Here is a 15,137-nt window from a genome sequence, read left to right on the forward strand (position 1 = left end):
ACACTATTAATGATGTTTAAACTGTATACTGAAAATACAGAAAAAGGAGAAGGAGGGAAAAAAAATATAAAGCAGTTACAGTATTTGAAATGTAAAATATTAAGTAAGGCTTTCATGTTAACAATATCTTTTCTTCACTTTCCCCTTAGCGTGAAGAATTTTTATAAGAAAAGCCCTATTTGACAGTGCAAAAAAATGCTAATGACTATCCTTTCTTTAGGGGAAAAGAAGTTAGTTGAAATAGGTGGGAAAATGCAGTTGTTGCTAAAGACTTGAAGGGGAGAGAGAAGAATAGCAACACTAGACAATGGTTCTGTCTCTGGTGCCAACTCCTCTTAACCGCTCTGCTGCCAAAGAAAAACGGATTCCTGAGCCACTGTGGGATTTGCCCAACTTGTACCCAAACTGCAGCCTTCAGCTCTCTCCCCAGGCTTCTTGCTGAGGAAGCAGCCTTCAAAAGGAGAGCAGTTTATCAGACAGAAGTCAAAGGATGAGAAATAGAAATAGGAAGAAAAGAGGTTGGAAGGAAAGAAACCATCGAGCGAGGCCTTGGAGGAGCATGGAAGTTTTAAAAGTGCATTGCAAGTGCTGTTTGGGGGCTGCCCAGCAAGAGCAGGAAAGGGAGTGTTGCCTGGCCCCCCAGGTCTGGATTTTTTTGTGATCAGGGCAGCTGCAGGTCACCAATGCCACTGAGGATGCCAGCCTGTGAGACAAGAGTCCACCTTGGAAGAGGTGAGATCAGTTTGGTTGGCCCTGAACCTTTTTTTAATAACACTCCAGATAAGTCAGTGGCTTTTCATCAGTGTTGGAGTCACTTGCTTACAACAGATTTAGCTTCTTAATTTACTTCTTCTGCTCTTGCTTACAATGCAGACTTTTTAGATAGTCTAGAGTGGAATCAGCAACTCTTTTAATTAATTTGTTAAATTTCTTTTGATTTTCTTCTATCTCTGAAAAACCTGACTTGACAGCTGGCTCTGCACACTTCTGGGATGGATGCAGAGCTGAAGGATGGTGGGTGACTACTCCATTCAGTAAGTGCATGGTCACAGGGAGGCATGGGCCATCCTTACATTTTTCCTTGAGGAACCTGCTAGCAGTTGGTGCCTGAGATGGCATCTCGGACTAACTGGAACTGTCTCCTCTGCCGAATGGTGCTCATCACGTGGCTCCACTGAAGAGGATGCAAGGGTTGCCATAGATGTAAGCAAGGCCAGGAAGAAGAGCAGCATCATAAATGTTAAAGTAGCTGTGCCTGTTCTCACCAGCTGGTGCAGGATTTTTTCCTGTAGACGTTCTACCTATATACCTGGGAGGTTAAAGGAGTGCAGAACTGAGCTGTTGTTGCTCAGATGGCATTGCCTCTTAAGGCTGTTCCTTGACAGCCTGAGATTTTTTTCTCTTCCTGTTTGATCCAGCTTGGATTCCAAGAAAGCTGGGAACTTATCTCTCTCCCTATTTGAACTGTAAGTGATTAATTAGAGACCCCAAGAATGGGCTCCTTGCCTATCTCTTCTGTTTAAATTGCCTTCCAGGATTTTGCAAGGCTAAGGAGCCTCTTCGGATTTTACAGCTGACTGTGCCTCGGTTAAGCCTCTCTTGGTTTTGTTGGGAGCTGCATCTGATCCATAGTGAACTTTAAGAACAAATTAAACAGGATTTGCTGGCCCTGACCCTTCTGCCACTGCTTGAAAACAAGACAATGTTGATTTTAGCAGTGTAGGAAGAAGTGTGATGAAACAGGGCACTTGGATGGGGAGAGATGCTGCTATTCTGAAACCTTGCTTTCCCCATCCCACCCCCAGAAGTGGGGCACAGAGAGAACACACAGCTGGTGCCTTTGGCCACGTTGTATCAGATGGAGGATAAGCCACGAAATATCCAGCAATTGCACTGGCAAAGGATCCAGCAGCCCTGGTTCTGAGCCAAGGCAAGCCTGTACTTCGTACTGGACAGGGTGCTTACTCTGAATTACTTACAGGCAGGGACAGGGTGAGGAAGGAGAAGTGGGCTTCCAGGATCGATGAGGCAGTATTGTTATGTCTGAGCAGGGAGAAGAGGATGATTTTTGGGCCAGGGAGGGGCAGAGTTCAGGAGCAGAGTTTCCTTTCCACCCAGAAATACCATGAAGATCTGAAAGATTTTTGGCATAAGCACATGTGAAGGGAGAGGTGAGGGATGAAGCAAGTGGTTTGGATAAGAGAAAGAACCATAGGAAAAAAAATCTATACCCTCTTCATGGCTGTGCTGGCAAATAATGAATGGTGGCCTGATGACCAGTACCTTGGGGCTTAGGGGTTAAAAAAAAAGAGGGGAAAGCCAGAAGGAAAAAGGTAAGGACTGTCTTCCCCTCTGCACACACTCGTTGCTGGCTGGTGGTTTCTCACTCGTGGCTCTCCCAGTAGCCTAGGAGGAGGAGATATGGGGCTGGCAAAGCTTTTACTATGTTCTACATCTGCTTGAGCATACCCCACGTAACTCAGCTTCCACGAACACTGGGAGGAGTAGCAGGCTGGGGCAATGAGCAGGATGGATGTGCTGACAAGAGTCTGCCCCTTCCACACTGCCCCACCTTTCCCACATCACCATCAGTTTTGGCTGGAGTGAGGCTGACTGTAGAAGCTGGCCAAGCTCTCTGCTTGCCACGTTTTTTTTTCTGCAGAGGAGAAACTCCTCTCTGAGCTCTCTGACAGGCTTGTTTCCCATGGTGTGGGGTGCAGACAGAGTCTTGGTGCAGCTGGTAGGGAGAGCAGCTCCCCCCCCCCCCCCCCTCTTTCTCCCTGGCATTCAGCTGTATTGGACGGTGTCTGTTTTTAGCAAAAGTCGCAGATTCAACAGCTGAGCTGATTTTCCAAAGGGACATACAAAACAAACAGCCTGCCATCTGCTCTATTGTCCTGGAATAGCGGCTTGGAGAGTGGGGGAGAGGGAAGGAGGGGAATGAGAGGAATGAGAAGGGGACTGGGGGGAAGAGGGTGGGAAGAGTGGGAGCAGAAGAGAGGAAAAGGCAGAAAGGGGAGGCAGAGAGGGGAGGCTGAAGGAAGAGAGAGAAAAGAGCACAAACAAAAAGGAAAGCTGTGTGAAAGTGGGGATTTGTTGAAGGAGAGGACCAGAGGCAGGCATAGAGGCAAACAGGGCTTGCTTGGGATCACCCTGGCTGGATTCCTCAGCCACAGAGGCAGGCAATATGAGCACCCTAGTCCTTGCTGAGCCAGAGTCTGACTGCAAAAGAAATAAAATGGACATGGTGGCCTGGATAATCACTCCTCTTCCACCCACTCAGCCCTGCCTGCTGCACACCCCCACCTCTGCGCTGACTTTTATTGAGTGCCGCAGGGCAGGGATTGAACTCCAGGTTTGGCAGCAGAGTAAATAACAGCAACATTGGTCTCTCTGGCCCGGGAGGGAGGAGGGCTGGTTTTAATCAAAGGTAAATAACAGTCAGTATTGTCTGAACCTTAATCCAATTTCCTAGAACTGGAGAATAATGTTCCAACTTAAACGTGTGGCACTGGCCACCAGAGAGGGATGGCTACTCAGCCAGCAAGCTACTGGGCACAGGACAGCCGAGGAGGGCAGAGCTGGGGGAGATGCCACAAGGCAGGTAATTTATCCTAGCTAACCTGGGACTGTGCTGTTTTGATTCTTCCTGGTTTATTTTCCTGGCTTCAGTCGTCCTAAAAGATTGGGCTGGCATGCTGACAGGGAGCACATCTTTGTGTAATGTGGACCCAGTTGATTAAAAGCTCCCTGATTTGCTTGGTTCACAGGAGAGTTGGGACCAAGCTGATGCCCTGCATCTGCATCCCTGGAGGTCATTTTGCCTCTTACAGTGACCTGGGGAAAAGTGCTTATGGAATTGTGATAACTGATACATGGACATGGCATGAATCATGTTTATGCCATATCAAGTTCCTGCTACATGTGACATATAAGCAAGAATTCAGTGTTGGAAAGATGTGTTTGTGTTGTTGTTAGACTGGTAGCACAACGACCTGTGTGACTGGAAACTGCACTTTGACTTGGTCTCATATTAGAATCGCAGAGAGTTAGAGAGATGCTGTTACTCAGCTGTCAGGAGGTTATCTAATCCTGCAGCAGGGCCAGCCACCTTATACCCCTTCCATCAGATGTTTGTCCAACTGGCTCTTAAAACACATTGTTCTGTCCAGACTATCAGTGCTGGAACCGACAGCCCAGTTTCTGCCAGTAAAGCACTGATACCTGGTTGATCTGGAAAAGACGGGTTTGTTCTGCAGCGCTGTGCCAGCACCGTCTGTAGATGCCCATTGAGCAGCTCTGTCAGGGTCCTGGGCACTGCTTTCTCCTCTGTGGGGCAGCTGATTTGCAATTCTCTGGAACAAAAATGGCCTGGGGAGGCCAGGACATGTTTGGGAAGAGGTAGAGACACATCCTAGAGCTGAGGGAAGAGGAGGCCAAGCTCCATTCCAGCCCTTTCATCTTTCGAAATGGCTTGGCAGGCCACAGTCACAGCTCAAGCTGCTGTCCTGACAGAGCAGCTGTCCACCTGTGGGTGGGCCACAGTTTTAGGACCTCTTTTCAGACTTAGCCTTTTGTAAGCATCAAGGCCATGGAGTGAAACCTCCCCACCAAAAGCTCCCTGGTGGCAAACATGGCCCAACACACACCGCGCTTTTGCGACTGCCATTTCCTGGTCATGTAATCTGGATGGATCAGGGGCAGGTGGGGTAGCTGTTAGTTCATCCTCCCATCTCTATCTCTGACAGCCTGGCATACAGCAGCAAAAGAGGCAGAGAGCACCCCTACAGACCCAGGGCAGCACAGGCTAGTTCAAGGAGGAGTGAGGGCTGTCCTTCACTAAGGGGATGTCCAGTCCATACAATGAAGTTTCCAGAGAGGTCAGAAGTGCAGCTCCAGAGGTCCCTTATGCTCATTCACTTCCCCGGCCATGAGCATACACTTTACTGCTGGTCATCCAGTCCTGCTCTGAGAAAGCACAGCCCCACTGCTGAAAACACTGGCAGGAGAGAGGAATGGGAAGAATATACATTTTTTTTTTAGCTGACTGTGTGTTTCTGCCCCCGCTGCTCAGCTCGCTTCGGGAAACACACTGCTTTTTTCTGCCTGCAATCCAGAGTGGTCCCAGCCCTCCGGGAAGGGGCAGAGGAGGAGAGCGGGCGGGTCTGGAGGCAGCAGGCTCTGGTCAGCACCCTGGACAGGGACGGACCCGCCGCCCCTGCTCGCCCTTGCCTTCCTCTGCCTTGTCTTGTCTTTCTTTTCCTTGCCTTCCCTTCGTCTTGGTCCGGGCTGAGGGGCAGCCTGGGGTGGGCAGCCTCCCGGTGTGGCACGACCCCGCTTTGCATTGCAACCTGCACCAGCGCATTTTTTCTCTTGTTTAAGAGCAAATGTGCTGTGGCTCTGTGCGCAGCTGCTCTGAAGCTGTGGCTTAGATCTGGGTTATTTTTGCAGATAAATCCTCTTTTCTATCAGATTTGACATCAGGCAATCTCTCCAGATCCCTCCCTTTCCCCCGGTCTGACTCCCCCCTTCTCTTCCATGCCCTGTGTTCTCTTTCCTTGCATCTGTGCTCTCCCCTCTATATGGCTCTCTCTCCTTTTCTTTCCCTATAGCCAGGTCTCTGTGAATATCATATTATCTTCTCACTTTCTGCTGCTCTGCATGTCCACATTGCTCTTTGTGCTTTCCCTGCCCTCAAATGTGTGCATTTTTCTGCTTTCCTTTTTATATCTCTTTCTCTCTCTTGGACTGTTTCTCTGTGGTTATTTCCACAGTGCTGTGAATTTCTCTGAGAGCCCTCTGTGCCCTGGAGTGCAAAATACCTGGAGTGTTCTTTTTTTTTGGAACCCTAGTATGGCTGATGGAAATTGGCATCCTCAGCAGGGGAGCTAACTATTGCACACACTGCCCCATGCCTTCCACCTGATCTAAGGAGGAACTTCCAGGGTGGTGAAGGCAGGAAGCATTCACAGAAAAGGAATTAAAACAGTCTGGCAGACAGTGGGACTCACTGACTGATGGATGGGGGGGTTGGGTAGAGCTCTGATAAAAAGAATTTCCTACATCTCAGAGGAATTCTGGTCTTTGTTTCTCATGTGGTCTGTGCCAACACAAAACAACGAGGCTGGGAATGGGGCAGAAGGCCATAGAGACATTGAGGAAATTAAGCTTGCAAAGCTTTGTAGTCAGGGCTTGTTCCAGGACTTCCAGGACTGTGGATTTCTGTCTCTCAGCTCTTCTCCTGAAAGTCTAGTTTTGATGGCACAGGAATAATCACAGGCTTCTTCCCCCTGGGAGCTTTGCAAATCCTGAGATGTCCCTGAAGCTGTTCCCCAGCACTGCTGCAGGACAACAGGAGAGTATTGATTTACTTGGTAGGAGCTGGTACCTAGTGGGTGAGAAAACAGGCTGAAGGCTCCTGTGCTACTTGGAAGTGATCCAGAATGGGATGATGGGATCTCAATCTCAGTGGCAGAAAATAATTTTCATTTAGAGGAGCCCAGGGAACTCCCAGTCTGACACCACTTTTGTTGGGATTTAGCCAGGGGATCATGGAGAATGGGATCCATGCCAGCATCTTACGGATCTGAATTTGTCTGGTGAGGAGACAGGAAGGAGATCTTGGCTGCCTTTCACTGGTTTTGGTGCTTTTTAAAAAGGGGAGCCCTTGTGGCAGTGACAGGCCTATCCAGTGACAGATAAATGGACTGCAGATGGAGATTGAGTGGATGGGTTTGGAAAAATAGCAGTTGTGTTCCACCTTGCTTGCTCAACAAGCCATGGCATGGCATCCAAAAGAGCTCACAAAGTGTTTGGAAGAGGTGGTGGATTTTCTGTCAAATTGAAGTTGTCCTCTATAAAGTGACGTTTATATTTTTACCAGGCAAAGTGGTTTTTCTGCCCTGCAATCTTTCCAGCACTTTGGGTTAATAGGAGCAGAGGTTGGCTCCTCATTGTCTGTGGCTCAACATTTAGATGACTATCAGACAGGGAGAGAGGGCAGTGGTTTCAGCAGTGCTTAATGAAAAGCTGAGGGAAAGGGAAGTTTTTACTTCACCTTGGATACTGTCAGCTTATTTTTTACATTACTCTAATGAAAGCCAGGAAAGAATGGTGTCTACTCATACTCCCTCCCTGGCAGAGAGCTGCCATGCATGGCATTTCAAGACCAGAAGCAATCCCAGTGAGGGTGGCAACACTTTGTGTTAGTCCCATGATGAAGTCTTTTGATGTACTGCATCTCTAAACAATTTGAATGTTTTCTTCCAGTGCAGGATGCAGCACTGCTCCCCTTGATGAGGTTGCAGGACACCTTTTTTTCTTCATTAAAAAACCCTCCTTCCACTGCATATGATTTTTTTTTTTTTCTGTCACTGTTCTGTAATATTTATAAAGGGCAGTTCCTGATGGAAGAGCATGCAGGGCTCAGCTGCCTACCCATGACAAGTGGGAGGAAATTTCTCCTCAGGAATTCTCCTCCAGGGCTCCTCTGGGACTCCTCTGTGCTCTGTCAGGCCCGCTCATGCTGGCATGTTCAGCACCTCGCTGCATCTCTCCCTCAGAGGCCCCCAAATACCTCAGCACACCCCCAGACCCAAACTCAAGTAGTCTCCCTGGATAACCAGTCTCCATTACCTCTTTCCAGCTAACAATTGCCCTGAATAGTAACTAGACCTGGTATTCAGCATTTCTGCAGCACTTGAGCTTGGAAGGAGCCTGAGAAGAGCACTGCTAATTAGCTCATCTCGTGTCTGTCAGGTCAGTGTGATCCCTGCTTGAGCGCCTTATGTGCTGGAGCACCCAGTGACCAGCTCCACAGAGGAACCTGAGCTCCCTGGATTGTCATCTCGCTCTCTCATTTTCTCCACTCCTGCAAGCAACTCAATGTCACCTTTTTAGTTCCAGAGCCCAGAGACAGCATGTTTTCTGCTGGTGTAAATCAGCATTGATCCACAGGGACTTCAGACCCCCACTCTGTGTGCTCAGTCTTGGGAGCTTTCTTAGCATCACTCAGGAATCCACAGGTGGGTCCGAATCCTAGTGTCCTGGGTCCAGATAGAATTATTCCAGTCTTCCCTGCCAGTTTCACCATGGAAGGCTGGCACAGTCAAAACACTGGGAATTATCTAGGGGAGCTCTGCAGGAAAATTTGGCGTGAGGAATAAGAGAATAAGATGCACACACATCCCAGTGTGATGGAAGATCCCAACCACCCGGAACAGGTAAATGGTCAGGATGTTTTGCCCCAGCTCTGTGGAGACTCAGTCACAAGGTCAACCATTTGAATGGCACCAAGCCTGAAGGGAGAGAGAGTGCTCTTCCTCTGCCCCTTTCACCACCACTCTCATTTTCTTGCCTCTCGGGGCTAAGGAGGAGGGGATGGACTTTTCCTTCCACGGAATGGGGCACATATCCCACGAGTCACTGGGAATCTCTGCCGCATGGCCGCCGTAGCACTGGGTAAGCAGGAGAGCAATTGCTGCCTTACAATCATTTCTGTCCCCTCTTCCCCACCCTGCTGGCTCCTCTGGGCTCTGGCCCAGCACGGGCAGGGCTCCGTGCTGCTCCTGGAGTGGTGCCCAGCATGGCAGGGGTGTCGGGCGCGGTTCTGGGAGCAGGGTGGGGAAGAGGAGACAGAAATGATTGTAAGGCAGCAGGGCTCCGTGCTGCTCCTGGAGTGGTGCCCAGCATGGCAGGGGTGTCGGGCGCGGTGGGGACAAGCCGAGGCCCAGCTTCCCAGGGCTCCTGGGGGTGTGCCAGGCCTGGGCCGGCCAGGCAGCCCGGCAATGGGGCCAGCAGATGGCACTCCGGTACCGCGCTCACCCGCCAGACCGAGCCCTCCGAGGGGCAGCGGGGCCGCCCCCGAACCCCGCGGCCCTCAGGGGCTCTGCCCTGACTGAAGGGGGCGGTGGTGATGAAGTGCAGCAGCCTTGCAAGCCGTGTTTTCATCACTGCGGGAGGGGGAAGGAGGAAATGGTGAGGAGGATGCAAGGGACAGGAGTCCTGGGAATCTCCCGTGTCTGGCTCCATCAGCTCACTCGGACACAGGCGTGGATGGGAGACAGAGTACACACAGCCCAGGGATTTCCCTGCCAAGGCAGTGGCATAGCTCTGGCACAGGGCAGCTGAGGGAAAGGGCAGCTGTCTTTCACTCCTTGGAGCCTCGGGCTCAATAGCAGGACCCGTCAGTCCCCTTCCTTTCCCAACTGCCTCTCCTGGTGATGTCACTGTGGCAGGCCAGCCCTGGGCACATCCCAGCCACCCTCACCTTGCAGACAGTGTCAGCAGGACTGACTCGCAGGTGGGAAATGGTCAAGGCTGGTCCTTTGGCAAATGAGAGTGTGGCCCTGAATGGAGAAGACAGGAGCCATTTCAGCACTGCTGCTGATGGCACAGGGTGGCCATGGCCATGGAGACAAGCCCTGGTGGGCTGGGACAGCCCTGTGAGAGGTGCCTGGCAGCAGACTCTTCTGGAGAAGTGTTTTGCACAGGCCGCAGTGCAGCAAAACCTTTCAGGAGACTTGGCAAACCTCTGAGGAAGCTGAGGATCACTGTGGTGAGGCCTCTCCTGTCTCCTCATCACCTGGAAGCAGCTCAAGGAGTGCCACGCACAGGAGGGATGGCTGGAACGGTGCTCACAGCAGAAGTGACCAGCAGGATACCTCACTGGCATCACTGGGCTGCAGCCACCCAGCCAGAGGTGCCTGAATTGCCCTCCTGCTTCTGCCCAAGGTCTGGACGTCTTCCCCATCATAAAGTCAGTATGACAGCTACATGGGAAACTGGGATTCCCTGGGATTCTGGGAGGATGGGGGTCTCCCTGTCTCCTCTGCAGAGATGTCAGGAGCAGAGCACCTTCCTACGTGCTCTGAGAGCCTGAGTGCCTTGTGGTTTTGCTGCAATAAATCTGGAGCAGCTATAAATCTGGAGCAGCTGGCTTAACTTCCTCCAGGGTTCAGAAGAAAACACATCCAGCCTGATGTGTTTTGTTTGCCCACTCACTGTGTTTCTAATTGGAATGTTTGTAGCTTGGAAAATTGCTCCTTAGACTACAGTACCCACAGTCCTTCACTGGCAGCTTGGCACAGCCTTTTTGGGCAAAGCAAGACCCAGACATGAACTGGGGCTTTCCTTACCTGAGCCATGCAAGGTGGCTGGAGGTCTTCAGTCAGCCTGGCTGACCAGCAGGTGCACATACTCACTGCGAAAACACTGTGAAACCAGGGAGTGAGAAATGTGCTGTGCTCCCCACCTTCCCTTAGAGGCCATTTCCAGACCCTGATCCTAGCAAGCAGGGTCTGCTAAGTCTATTTCTCCTCCATTTCTGCACAGCCCTGTCCAGATTATTTTTCTACATGAACCTTGAAGTCCAGTTTGAGAGAGTTCACAAGACAGAAACAACAAGCATAATGAACCATATTTAAAATGATATTTTTTCTGCCTTTGGAGTTTGGTTAATTTATAATCTATAAAAGTCTCTGCATAATTGTATCTTGATTAAAATGGTATAATTAGGTGCTCTGGATCTCTTTCCCCTTTCCCTAAGATTATTTCTGTCTAATTGCTTTAATCTGTGTTTTCATGCACCCACTAGAAAATCAAAGCATGCTCCCATGAGGATGCGGGTGAGAGTGAATAAAGCTGACGACTCATTAAGTGCAGCAGAGAGAGGAAACTGCATCTAAATCACCACTACATTAACGAGGTAAAATAAAAAAATCAAACTGAATAACTAACAAAAAAAAGAGGATTAAAAAAAAAAAACAACCCACAACAAAACAATCCGACACATATTTTACTATTAATTAAGAACATACTGAATAGAAAATTGTGTGTTGTTAAAACAAACTTCCTCCATTGCTGAAGGAGAGCAAAAGGTCTGGCAATTTTAATTCTCCAAGTCTGGAGGTTTTTTGTGGAGGGAGTAGAATGCAGCCCTGCTAGGGACAGAATAAAGTTCACTGAGCAAAGGTTGGAAGACCCGGATAGGAAGGACATCAGTCCAATACAGCAGTTTAATAGCAGTCCCACAATTATTCTCAGTTTGAATGAGAACTGGATTGGACTCCAGGGAGAAAGGTAATGACAGGCTGACTGCATTGCTGGGGTGGCTTGGCAAATCCCTCGAGAGCTGACGAACTCAAGTCACTGTCCTAAGACCACAACAGCTTTGCCTCTCCCTTCCAAGTGACTCCTCTCCCTTCCAAGTGACTTTTTGTCTTATTATCAATGATGATCAGGTACAGACCCTGGCAACTAGCTCCAGTAACCTACAAACAGGTCACTTACTTCCTTCTTAGTGAGAAGTCAGGCGAACAAGGTACTTTAAAAAAGATTCTGGCTGTGTATATGGTTTTTAAAGAAATGCTCCAGTCTCCTGAGAAGACCAAGGTATTGCTGTCCTCTGGTCTCCTGTTGCAGGGGGGACTAACTGTGTTGTTTGCTAGTTGCCTAGCTCAAGTGTAATTCCCACCCGCTGCAGTGCAGGGAGGCTGATTTGTGCCCTAGATGTGATGGAAGAACTTTGTCACCACCTGTGCCCAGCAGTGTTTACTTTCAGCAGTGCTGAGCAGCCCGGACGGGGCACTGTGCTGGTGCAGCCCCTCTCTTCTGGGACCTGGAGCTCTGCACTTTGTGGCACAGATGTGGTTGGTGATCCAGCTGCCCAAGACATGGGTGACTACAATAATTTCCTGCGTGGCAGCTGACGGGATAATACTGAAAAAGAAAGGAGGATCAGCTGCTTTCAGCCCTTGAGTTCAAGAAGAGCCTAATCTAATTAAGTGGAGACCACTATCAAATTACCAGCTCTCTTTTAACATAGCCATTTTAAGTGGTTTGGTGTATTTATAGCAGGCAAGTTAGGGAGGGCTTTTCTCCCTTGAGGTTATATTTGTGTGTAAGGGAGAGATGTATAATGTTAAGACTTCTCATCCCTAGCCTAGAAAACATTTTGCTCAAGGTTTAAGATACTGAAATCTGATGCCAGCTAGTCTCTTCCTATGCCTGTGGTTGGAATGTCTGTCTGGCCTGTTCCTGAATCTTGCTGCAAGCCAGCAGCCCAGAAGTTTCCTTTGGGGATTAAGCTTTTCTTAAAGCAAATCCTTGTGCATCTATCTTGGGTCAGTCAACAGCCTTGAAAGGGCAAGAGGAGGGGCAGGCTTGCTATGGTCAGAAGTCAGCAGCGTTTTCCTGCTGAACTTTGACGGGAGTGGCATGGACCTGTCACCAATCATTAGAGAGTGACTGGAGAGGCTCTCAGCCCCACAGCCCAGCACGTTGTTGGTTCATGGAGTGGCCCCAATTTGTCTTCCCCTGATTAGTGTCTCTGGCAGCCTGCAGCCTGCTCCCTGTAATTCCATCTCTGGGGGAGCTCCTGTGTGGCAGGATCTGTGTCAGATGATCCCCCAGGCTGGAAGGAGGGAGGAGATGGGAAATGCTCGTTAGGAGTTGTTTCCATGCATAACAACAGCAATAATCCTTAGCCTTTTATCTAAAGCTTTTACAAATGTTAATTCATTAACCTCTTTCAATCACCCTCTGAGGTGAGGATTGTTATCCACGGGATTGGACAGATGGGAGAAGCTGAGATGTGGAGTGCCCAGCCTGAGGCTGTGGGACAAGTCAGTCAGTGCCACCAGGTCCTCCTTTGCCCTCCAAAAACTTGTTTCTCCTCTCCTGATGAGGGGTGGGCTGGCTTCTACAGGTCACCCTGTCTCTGACAAGAGGAAACCTGGCTGGCAGTGTTTGCTGTTTGTCCCTCTGGCTGCAGAAGAGATCTTCAAGAGGAGCTGGCACACTGAACCTCGTGCCTGTGTGTCACTGAAGACTGCCACCAAGGCAGGGCTTGACCTGCACCACACCTAGGCCATGGCACTGCCCACCCTTTGGGTGCTGAGGCCTCCAGTGTGTTCTGTGTCTGCTAGTTCACCTATATTATTGCTTGTAAGCAGAGAGGAAAAAGGAAGGAGGGGGGAGAGAGACATAGAGAAAGGGAACAAAGCAGAAGACTTAGAAATAAGGGACTTTTTGTCTCCTTCACCATCCCCATCTCCCTTCCAACTGGGATTTTTTCTACTCTTAATGATGTGTCTCATTCTTGATGTGAAAGATTAAAAACCAAGAGATTAAAAGATTACACAAAGTGGATGAGATGGACTTTGCTGTCTCCCTCCCTCTTGCTGGGACAGACCACTGGGAAGCCTCTCCTGCTTTTCTTGTCCTGATTCCCCTCCCTTTCCCTCTCACACCTTGATCTTTGCAGATCAAAAGGCCCTTGCCTTCTGACGGTTTGAGCTGTGCTGGCCACCTCCAAGGCCACTCTCTGATGCTCGCGCAGGGGCAGGTGGAGAGAAAGGATATGTGTGAGCTTGGGGGAGCCCAATGACACAATGCTTTAGCTGTCTGTCTTCAGACATTTGTCCTCTGAGGAACACTCCTTCCCTAGGCAGTCTGTATGGCTGGAGAGCTCTGGAATAAGGCAGGAGAAAGCTCCAAGGTGTCCTGAATCCACTGCAATGGAAGTACCATCCATTGTGATGTGAATTCCTCTTGGGAAGCGAGCGTGTGGGAAGAAGGCTGGAGCAGGCCAAACTGGTGTAGGGTTCCTTTGGCTACTCCTCCTCGTACACAGTAGGTGCCAGCACAGGTGAGGGGCTCTCTGAGTAGATCTTCAGTTCTGACAAAGAGATTTTTTCAAAGCAAGTCTGATAGAGCAGATATTTCCTCCTATTCACACCTGAGATGTTGGGGGTATGGAGAGGAACATTTGTTGCTCTTTGGTTGGTCCCTCGGTTCTCTGCTCTTCTCTCTCCAGACTGCTTTAACAGTCTGGACTGAGCTGTCATACTGTAGTTACAGGTTGGAGCTGGAAAAACCCAACACCTTTCTGCCCTTTGATTTTGTTGCTCCATGCTTGCTTGAGTTCACTGTTGCTCTTCTTGATGGTGCAAGAACCAAGCGAGTCAAAACTGGCTTTCTCTGAGCAACGTCTACAATATCCACAGCCAGGAGAAGGAAGGAAGTAAATTCCACTCCTAGAGGACCTACCTCATTTCAGGAGAACCTTGTGTCTGTGGCATGCTCTGAGACCTCCTGGGGATAGCAGGGTACAGCCCTTGCCCCCTGCTCCATGTCCACAGCTGTAAGAGGAGAACCTGGTATCACTTCCATGCTGGAGTCTGTAAGCAGGTTAGTGTCCAATGCAGTCAAGGATTGAGTGCATTGCTATTTCCAAACATGCTGTCCCTTGTATTGAAAACTGGATCCCCTCCATTTGGCAAGGACCGAGGCATTGTCATAGCAGAGCAGGAACCGTTCATGCTGTGCAGAGCCTGTGCAGTCTTTGCTGTCTCCCACAGCCACTGCAACATGCATCTACCCATGTAGAAGGAGCCTCATGTCTTTATTCCTGATAGATGTCAGTTCCTGGAAAACAATCCCTTCCCTCCCTCCTCCTGGAGTCCCAAAGCCAGGCTGGGAGGCTGGGTGCACAAGAGCAGGGAAGGAAACCTGCCAATTTCATGTTTCTCCCTGTCGCTCCCTCTTTAGCTGCCTGTGAGCGAGGTTGCAGTAAAATAATGAAATAAAAGCCAAGGACCAGAGAAAGCTGATTCATCCACAGCCCAGGGCCAGCGGCCGGCTCCAAGCAGAGCTGTAAAATCAATCTGTCACTGCTCACCGCAGTATAGATCAGCGGAGAGATTCTGACTGCAACGAGGGCAGAGCCCAGCCTTCTCCCTTGGCCTGTTTTCCCCCTCCGTGGGACCAAGTCGTGCCCTAGTGGGAGACGGGCAGATGGGCAGGGGAAAAGGCAGAGAGGGAGAAGGGCTGATCTGCCGTGAGCTGGAACCGCTGCCAGCGAGGCTCCCTTCCCTGGCAGCACACACCGCAGGTAGTGCAGGCAGACTGCGTGGCTGCCCTCCCTGCCCGGCTCTCCCCTCCTTCTGGGATAAACGGTACAAGGTGATGGCTGAGAGAGGGATGGCTGGCTGCACTCCCCGCCCCCACTCCTTACGTGGAGTATAGATACCATCCCACTGAATTGATAATCCCCAGGCGGGGCACGGAGGGTTAAAAAATCAGTTTTATCATCACTTTTGTGATTCCCAGATTCTGGGTTGTTCTAGGACTTAACA

This window comes from Onychostruthus taczanowskii, unplaced genomic scaffold (assembly GCF_017590055.1).
Source record: "Onychostruthus taczanowskii isolate IOZ18803 unplaced genomic scaffold, ASM1759005v1 scaffold53, whole genome shotgun sequence".
NCBI classification, from domain to species: domain Eukaryota; kingdom Metazoa; phylum Chordata; class Aves; order Passeriformes; family Passeridae; genus Onychostruthus; species Onychostruthus taczanowskii.